The sequence below is a fragment of the Pogona vitticeps genome, chromosome 4, assembly GCF_051106095.1.
Source record: "Pogona vitticeps strain Pit_001003342236 chromosome 4, PviZW2.1, whole genome shotgun sequence".
Taxonomy (NCBI): Eukaryota; Metazoa; Chordata; class Lepidosauria; order Squamata; family Agamidae; genus Pogona; species Pogona vitticeps.
Genome location: NC_135786.1, coordinates 97008182 through 97018422, shown reverse-complemented (window position 1 = coordinate 97018422; position 10241 = coordinate 97008182). Strand labels below are relative to the sequence as shown.

General features: G+C 42.0%; 1 long non-coding RNA gene across 1 annotated transcript; it reads right to left on the bottom strand.

The window, feature by feature from the left end:
• Positions 1-9224: 9224 nt before the first annotated feature.
• On the bottom strand, positions 9225-10241 carry LOC144588652 (uncharacterized). The gene is made up of 2 exons (XR_013544301.1): positions 9524-10241; positions 9225-9361 (listed from the first exon to the last, which is right to left on the bottom strand). It is a non-coding gene; the product is annotated as an uncharacterized LOC144588652 (long non-coding RNA).

Sequence of the window (10241 nt, the reverse complement as noted above, 5' to 3'; positions counted from 1 at the left end):
AAAATATTTAAAATATGAAAAGTATTTGAAAATAGGTAATACAGTGGTGCCTCACTTAGCGATGTTAATCCATTCCGGAAAAAAATGTTGCTAAGCGAAAACATTGCTAAGCGAAATTAAAAAGCCGATAGAAACACATTAAAACACGATTAACGCATTCCTATGGGCTTAAAACTCACCTTTAAGCGAAAATCCTCCATAGCGCCGCCATTTTCCTGCCTCTTAAGCAAGGAAAAACAGCGGGCAGCCGTTTTGTTTTCCTGGTGGCCATTTTGAAACCGCCGATCAGCTGTTTAAAAAGGGTCGCTTTGCCATGATCGCTTCCCCGCGATCATCACAAAGCGAAAAAACCCCATAGGGACCATCGCAAAGCGATCGCTTTTGCAATCGCAAAAACTCTGTCGATAAGTGATTTCGTCGCTTAACGGAGCGATCGCTATGCGAGGCACCACTGTAGATAATTTCCTCTGTCATGGCAAAACAAAACCAAAAAAGTACTACATGCAGATATGCCTCTTTGACCAGCCTCTCCTCTTTAGTTGTGTTTCCTTGAAGTACAGCCTAAAGCTGCTGACCAGTCTAAAACGTGACACCACACACACACACCCGTTTTCCTGCAGGTGTCAGGTTACACCTAGGACTTTAGGGGAAAAGCAATAGTGGCTGACTTTCATTTCTGAAAACAATAAATGTCATATCGCAGAGGGACAAAGAATTGTCTAGGAAAACCACAGGACAAAAACTGCAGTACCCTTCCCATCTATAAATATATTTGACACAGACAACCAATTTCTAATCTACTTCTTTGGTACTACCCCAGGAAAGAAGAAACATCACCAGGACTTTTTCATGGGGTCTGCAAGATTTAGGAGCAACTGTAGGTTTCTACAAATCCCAAGCTGTCAGCAACAACATGTTAGTTGAAATTTATTGACAGGCCACAATTAAAACAAAATGAAGCAGCAGGGATTAGCAAATGTAGTGACAGTATAAGGCAGCAAGCCAGCAATCAAACTGAGGGAAGCGCCATTTACTGAAGACAAAGCAACCATACTTTAGCAAATGACAAGTTATCACACACTGAACGCACTGAAAATAACACCACAAGTCAAATGTGTATTACTTTGGTTTATTGATTAAGTGAACACAATAAAAGAGAAAATAAAGATATGAATACACGCAAATATCAACTTTCAGTGAAAAGAAGCTTCACAGTGTTTAATGTGTTCTCAACCTTCTCAGTGTTTAATACAATATTGTATGGCACAACATCAAAAAATAGGCAGTGATCACATTTAAAACCCACAGTACAGTTCTACTCCCCCAGTTAGGCAGGTGAGTAGTTTCAGCGGGTGGCAGACTTGCTTCTCTGGAGTGGCTGTGCTTTCTCCACCAAAACCTGCAGTGTCAACCAATCCACCCTCCTCTGCCTTCACAAAAATACATTGGGTGGGGAGAATCCCAATCGGCTTCTCCCCACCCCACCCCTGGTAATGTAGAAGAGGAGAACATGGGAAGGAAGACTTTCCACAAGCAGAACAGGTGGGAAGTATTGAGGTGCATGCAACAGACTAGTCGATTCTTGGGAAAATTTACTGGGGAGAAGTTCACAATGATGCACCAAATGTTGAAGAGAGAAGGTTAGCATAGCCATGCAGCACTGTTACAAGGATGGGACACACAAATATGCTGGCAATGGCTGAAGTCAGTCCTGCCTTAACTGTCCCTGCTCTAAGGTAACACACAGAATCTTCCAGCAGTTCTCTGCAGCCACTAGTGATTGCCCTTCTCATTTTCCTGTATGACCACGTCATCCCCACCCTGCCACTTGTGACTATAGCAGAAGTTTTCACATGAGTGGAAAGATGAGGAAGAGGAGGTGAAACTCACAATCACACTTTTCCAAGCCCTGAAGAACACACAGCCACTGGCGCTCCATGCCCCGTGTGTTGTATGATTTTTATTATTTTGGCTTTACTTTCAATTTACCGCCCAGAGTTGCAATTTGCTAGATGGGCAGTGTGGTGGAACCCCCATGTCACGCCTGTCCATCATAGGAAGCTCAAGAGCAGGAGCCTATGAGAGAACAGGAGGGGCGGAACCAAAAAGACAGTTAGGCAGTTGGTTAGGCAGTTAGAGAGGAGAGTTAGAGAAAAGAGGTTGGAGATAGGGAACTGAAGAGAGTTAGGAGATTGAATTGAGAAAGTTAAGACAGAGATTGGAAAGTTGGAATGCTAGAGAGAATAGGAAAGAATGCAAAAGTCTAGAGAATATTTAGATAGTCAAAGAATATTGTAACAGTGAATAAATACACACCCAAACCAACATGAAAAAAAATGATATTTAATGAATTATCCTAAACATCCGTGATTTTCATCTGTGATTTGCATGACAACTAGAATATCAATAAAGCTGTCGTATTGGCAGCACGTGTCTACGATCTATCTATTTGGTATTGAGGGAATAATAACTGGTGGCAGCGTGAAGTGAGGAAACGCATCAAGAGGGCGGACTTGTGTTTAGGGAAAATAAACAAAGGACACTAGGTGGACGCGACAGGCAGTATTAAAAAATGAATGAATTAAGAAGCAAGAAAATAAGGGCAATGGTTAGTGACTGCAGTGAATTGCTAGGACATACAGCAGTTGGGGGGAGGCTATGAACAGGAACAAGGAAGGAGGTTTGAGTGATGGAAGAAGAAAATGTAAGGGTCAATGGGATCACAGGGCATCTTTTTGGAGAACAGAGTGTTGGGGCTCAGATTAAGAACTGTGTACTGGATGGAATGTGAAGAAGTAAAGTGGGTTGGTATTTTGTTTTCTGTTTAGAAGGATGTGCATTGTCACCCACTTCTGTTTCCATGGACCCCATGGGTTCTGTATTTGTTCTATCTTGAAAAACATAGAAATGAAGCCTTGAGGCTATGGATTTGATACAAAGAAATATGGGGAGTCATCCTTCATACGTAATAGCATGGATACCAGAAGGGAAAAGGTTATGAAAACACTCCATGCCTTGGAAATCAACTGTTTTGGAACAAACCACACAGAAAGTACCAGAAGGTGAATTTCTAGATCCTAGTACTATTGCTTCCTGTAGGTGTAAATCACAGGAAAATTGGTCAAGAACACAAGCAAACTTGAGTTTTCCAACACAGATTTTGGCAAAGCAGAGCTGCCACAGAAGGATACACAGGTGTCAAAGCTTTTGTTACATAGCAGATGTACTGCATGCCCTGGCTCTTCTCCTGTTACAATCTGTTATAGTCCAAAATGGCATAGCATTTCTTTAAGCAGGGGAATGTGGAAGATCACCATCTTTTACTGCCTGGGAAGCTGCAGGGAGCCAAATGCTGTCCACCAGAAGAAATGTTTTAGTAGGCTCCCAAGACATCAAACATTCTTTGGCTTTGACACCCATTGATATTTTGGATGTAAGCCATATCTAATTGCTTAATTATCATCATCATAATTCTTTATTACGGTCACAGACCAAGATTATAAAAACAACTTACAGAACATACAGAAAAACTCCTATATATAAAGTATATAAAACCTTCTTTCAGGGTGATTGCAACATTTCCTCTCTAGTTCTCATAACAATCAACAAAAATTTAGACACCCTTTTAGTAATATAAGATGACACACCCTAATCGCTTAATTTTAAGAGGGAAAGGAAGGAAGGAGTGCATGCACCACTCCGGCTGAAAAATGACTGGGAATGGTTTCATAGATGCATTTGCAGGGTGAATTTGATTTAAATCAAATCAATTTTAATCATGCTTTAAATCTCTAGTCAATATGCATTTAATACAAAAATTGATTTAAATTTAAAAAACTGATTTAAATTTTTCAAATCTGATTTTTAATTTAAAATCATTTGTTAAAAATAAAATGCTTAATGGCTTGGATTCAAACCAGGATTTAAATCATGATTTAAATCAAATCCACCCTGGTAACTGCAGGTTTAAATGTTTGCTTCATTGGGGGAGGGGGTGTGACAGCACAGAAGTTGGAGAAATTTTATATTGCTTCCATTGCCTCTGCTTTAATTCTGATTACTTTTGTTTGGCAGAATGTTTTAACACTGTTTTTCTCTTCAGGTATTAAATTACAGAAGTCAAAAGGCTAATTTTCTACTCACATGAGAGGCAGTAATTGAAAGACTCCTGATGGTAGAATCCTCAGTTTTAAGTCCTGGTCCCACCAAATCAGCATTATGTAGGCTTCAAATCAACATCCTTGTTGCTGGTTTTAAAGGCTGGGTGCCTCCCGCTCAGGATACACATCTGCCAATCATCTAAACGCCAGGTGATTGCAAACAGCTCTGAAATGACAACGCTTTGATCCCTAGCGCTTTGCCAGACTCTGTAAGGATCATTGGCAATTGTTCATTAATCAGAAGGATTATCAGGAAATGCCAACAGCATGCAGCTCTCCTGGCACCTTTTTACTGAAAAACCAGGAACTAGAGGCAAAGGCACTGCCATAGCAATAATGAGAAACCATCTGCTTTGATCTTAAAACCTGATTCTTAGCTATCTGTAACTCATATCTATTCCTGCAGCGTTCGTAAGTCATGGCTAATGCAGCATTCATATACCCTAGAATCAACACAGAATCACTTCTCTACAAATAAATCTGCCAGACACTGAAACTCTCAAAATTGTGTTGGTTCAAATACATTGCATGGCAATGGATAAAAGCATTATGCAATTGTGACGGCCAGTTATAGAAATTTTTTGTCTCACGGTGGATGAACTGTTTAATGGTGGACATCTGTTTAATAACTTAATTAGTCCATGCAGCACAGATCAGCCAAATTTTAGGAGATCCTTCAATAAGTTATACATTGCATACTGGACTGGCACATCCTTGTGATTCCACAGAAGAGCAACCTTTGATCTTGGGCACAGAGTTGACTGCCTTGCCAGCATCAGTTATAATTTAAAACAAATGTATAGCCCTTGTAAGTCATATAAGCTTTTAATTCAGTCAATAATGCCTGGTGAAGCCTCAAATGTAACAGACTGAAGTTGAAGTTTTTTCTGTCAGTTTGCTCAAGACTCCAATACCCTGAAAAATCCTTGCCTCTCCCAAAAACCAACAGAACATGAAGACTGCAAAATAAAAACTGGTAAGACCACTCAAATTTGTCCAATCTACTTAGATGACAGAGTAAATGGCAAGGTTGTGGATGGATTATAAGCAGATGATATATATACAGCATTTTATACAAGTACTATATGGATTGTAATTCCTGTTAGCATTATTAGTCAAATGTAATTAGAAGATAGTGTGAATTAGATCCAGATAGAAGTATCCAAGAAACTTCTTCTGATGTTTTCTTCAAGTAAATCACCTACAAATATAACCAACATGGATGAAATGTTCATGCAAAGGAGATATGTATTGCTTTATGGTACATTTATCCCAATAATGCTTTAATAGATATAAATAGATATAAAGATAATGCTCTAATGGAGATCATGGATTTATGGAAATTCCGTTCTTTAGTTTTTGTTATAAAGTAGTGTGATGCTCGAGTAAATCAGACAATTTTCATTATTCTGAATATACTGATGCCCATATTATGTTTGATAGAAGAACCTGAGCAATTGAATTGCTTCCTAGCAAAAACAAGTGCATGTTGTTGTAAACATCCATTAAGCACCTCCTCCACCCCTCTAAGTCTACTCTCCTGAATGAAAGCAATAATTTATGAGCTTTGATTACCAGGGAGGGACGGACCAAACATTATGATCTGGATTATGCTAAACAACCAGATTTTGGCCAATGTCTTCATCTGAAGTGGTGCTGACTCCAAATCTTTAAAACTTTGCAGTCTTTCATTGCAAAACATGCAGAAAAATCTAAACTCCCTCCCTCATCAAGCCGCATATTGTACACGAGTAGTAATCCAAGGCATCCACTGAGTCTCAGGTGAGCAAGAATATCCATTCTGATGAATGAGAATGGCAACTTGATGCATGGAGACTAGAAATGGGGGCTTCTATTCATATAAGAAGCCTCCTGGCATAAGTGGCTGGCCTGATTACCTTCCACCCCCAGACCGTGCTGGACCACTTACTAAACAGTACATGTGACAATATTGCATATAAGAGGGGGGAAAATACAAATTCAAAACCAAAATATGGAAATCAAGTCACCTTTTTTTAACACATTCAGGGTACAAGCTAACAGTGGAAGTTCTATTTGTAGAATTCAATCTTGTATTTGCCTGGTCTCGTTTTACACATTAATATTTCAGCACTAGGACAAGAAAAACAACCCTCTGTATTAACAATGTTCAGAATTACGTGTTGTGCTACCCTAACGTCAGGGAAACAAACTATTCCTCAAACAATACAAGTGCAAACCTAGCAAGAAAAGAAAATATAAGTGAAAGAGAAACATTGGCTCTCCTTAACCTGTGCGCAAGCATTCTGGACTCAGCTAATCCAAATGAAGCTTGTTGTTGTATGAGACGACTAACTAAACTTCTCTTTGTCTTAACCAAGTGACTGCTGTACTTGGACAATAGGAAAAGCTCAGAATATTGTAATCACTTGTACAAGCCTGAAAAAAACCTACTGTGAAAATGTACAGTCCACACAAATTATGGGAAGAAGGTCTGTGTGTTTGCTGCCATAACATACCCGAACTCAGAGTCTTCCTTGTACGCATACATCAAATACAACACTTGAACAGAGCAGCATGTCTAATTTCAGTCCCCTGTATATATTGAGAGTCAAATCTGGAGGTAAAAAACAGGAAAGACTGGGCCCATGTGGAGCCCGAGACCCAGGTCAAGAAGCTCTAGTGGGAGTGCCGTCTCTCCCCAAAATATCCAAGGGGATACAGACTACTCCACCTCCCACTCCACCTAGACTGGTACATCAAGGAGTTGATGCTCAGGACTTAGTGAAGGGGATGAAGGGGTTAACTGTGTCTACCCAGACCAACCCAGAGATGGCGGGAAAAGAGGAGAAGAGGCAGTCTGTGGTGGAGGCCGGAGTGGAGGATATAAAGGTGGACTGGGACAATATACGGGGGTGGGGGTGGGGTGGGAAACAATTTGGATGCAAGATCCATGGACTGGACGCTGGGAGCAAGTAAGAGTGCCCAAGCAGGAGGTGGAAAAGAGGAAAAGAAAAGGGCTTCCCCAACGTCTGTCCTATTGGGGTGAGTCGGAGACCTGTGAGTGGCGGCACCGGCTAAGGGAAGAGAAGGAAGCCGCTGAAAGAGAAAAAGAAGCCCACTGAGCATGGCATATGGCTGAGGAAGATGGGTTGTTACCTGGACCATGGGATACACAGCCAGGAGAGGGATTGCCGTTTTGGGGATGGTCGGGAGATGAAGAAACCCTCCCATTATTGATAAGTGATGGGATGGAAGAAGTGCCCCAAGAACCAGAAAAGGTTTTGGCAGGTCCATGGAAGCACAAAACGTTAAATCCTTTTGAAAGTCCATTATTTTAACACCTGTGCTCCAGTTATTGTTTGTGTAAACACAAACCCCTCCACCTCTGCTCTTCCCAGATTCAATAGACCTGTCTGCTTGATGTACTTTGCGTCCTTGTATGTTCTAAAGCAGCTGAAATTCCCAAAGCTTTCCAATAGAATATTAATAATATACCGGTAAGCGTATTCAGTGTTAACTAACACCTCTGGAATAAAACATTAAAAATGTTAATGAATTCCACAATCACCTGTATCACATTTTGCAATGACAGGAAGTGCAACGTTATTAATGTTTTATTCCAGAGGTGCTAACACTGAATACGCTTATATTATTAATATTATATTGGGAAGCTTTGGGAATTTCAGCTCCTTAAGAACGTAAGAATGTATAAGAAGAGCCCTGCTGGATCAGGCTAAGGGGCCATCTAGTCTAGCTTCCTGTATCTCACAGTGGCCCCAACAGATGCCTCTGGCAGCACAGGAGACAACTAGATACCTGCCTCTTTATACGGTCCCCTGCAGTTGGTATTTGGTGGTACCTTCCTTTTAAGCCTGGAGATTATCCATCCCCATCATGGCTTGTAACCTGCAATGGACTTTTTCTCCAGGAATCTGTCCAATGAAAATACAGGCATGCAAAGCACAGCCAGTGGCTGTATTAATTTATTGTCCAGACCCTTATTAATAATTGGCAGGTTTTTCCTTCCTTTCCAAACTTACTCATGATCTACTAAGAGTCATAAAGAGTAGTGTTATGTAGGGATTTAGCTTGTCCACTGGAAGGCTAAAATTGATTGGAAACGCTGAAAGAGCTGAAAATGTTTGGCCTTGAGAAAAGGGAACTGAGGGCAGATACGAAACCAATTTTCAAATACTTGAAAGGCAGTTGTGCTTAGGAGAGGCAGGATCTGTTCTCACTCATCCCAGACTGCAGGACACATGTTAAAAGGAAATGACACAACCATGGCTTTTTCTCTCAAACTGAGAGAAATCAAGACTTGGATTAATAGACCATTAGGTGCTCAGAGGCAGCCACTGCCCTCAAGCAGCAGATTTTGCAGTATCAGTGTATTTTTGCTATCTATCCATGGCATGGATCCACATGAATTTTAATGTACATACGTAGTGTGTATGTAGATACTGAGTCCTAGCTGAGACTGGAAGATGATGTCAACAATCCCTCTGATCATGTGATTCACCCACAAAAAATGTTAATTCAGTTCATTGCCCATCTCCATTTCCTTGATAGTGGCACGGGCGTGAGAGGTTGGACTGTAAGCTTCTTTGAAGTGGCATGTTTTCTCCCCACTTGTACTCTGCAAGAGCTGTGCTGTTGATGATGAAGGTGAAGCTTGCCAGGTCTCGAATGAGCTTCTGTGCCAGGAAATGGCTGGGATCCCCTGAATCTCCAGGCCAGGCAAACAAATGTAGGGTGAATCACATGATCAGAGGGATTGTTGACATCATTTTCAGGACTCAGCCAAGACTCAGTATCTACATACACACTATGTATGTACATTAAAATATCCAACATGACACCTAATATACTTGCTTAGGGGCTCAGACAGGAAAACCACAATGCCTAGCTCACTCCCACACACATGCATGAAGAAAAAGGTTCCCAATTCCTGCGACATCACAAGGCCCCACACCATGACTTGATGCCTGACCCCAGGCATTGGGCCCCAGATATAATGAGGGGATGGGGAAAATAACCGTGTGGCAGCCCCTGACAAACAAGACAACACTTCAAAACCATTCCAGAAAAATACTTTTATTGGTTTTGGAAAAAGAGGCTAAACGGGTATCCTCAGCGGAGGCAAAAACCTGGTTCAGCTCCAGCAGGATGTCTGCCTTCTGGTCCCTCGCACCCCCCTGGGGAAGAGGAAGCTTCGGGCCCTGCAAGAGAAAGAGAGAGAGAAAAATCAATGACTAAGGGGCGAGCTTGTCCGCTGCCGTCAACCGGCTTCAACCCAGGCGTATCCACCCACCAATGTTCTGCCAACTTCATCCCAAAGTTCTGCCTGCCGACATCCACTGGCTTCCCCCAGGAATATCCACCTGTTCATCGCTTCCAATCCGCAGGCAGATTCCACCACCTTCTGTCTGCCAACGTCTTCCCCCGGTCCATTGCCAACATCAGCCAGCTGCAAGCCACAGATCTCCGTCAGCCTCGACCTGTTAACTCGCAAGGCCACTTAGCAAGTTCATCTGCTTTCGCGAGAGAACTTGCCTTGGGCAGAAGGGCTGGGTCCCCTGCAGCAGCCGCCCTGGCTCTCTCTGCTGGAGGGCCCTCTGGCCTCTGGCCTCCCTTCTGGTCTCCTGCCCTGCCCAGCAAGCCCCTTTTATCTGCCAGCAGAGAGATGGTGCTCTGTGAGGTCACCAAGACCCAGGAGAAAAGGGATTGGGTTCCCAAGGCAACAGCACCAGCACCCTCGGGATTGGCTGAGTCCTGAAGATGATGTCAGCAAGCCCTCTGATCATGTGATTCACCCACAAAAGGTTGCCTTTTGCATGTTTTTTAAATATAGTGGTGCCTCACTTAGCGACGTTAATCCGTTCCAGGAGAAACGTCACAAAGTGATTTAATCGATAAGCGATTTTTAAAAGCCCATAGGAACATATTAAAACGCGTTTAATACGTTCCTATGGGCTTAAAAACTTACCTTATGTGAAATTCCTCCATAGTGGTGGCCATTTTGATTCCCTCTAGAGCGAGGCAAAACAGCGGCAGCCATTTTGTTTTTGCGGCGGCCATTTTATTTATTTATTTATTTAT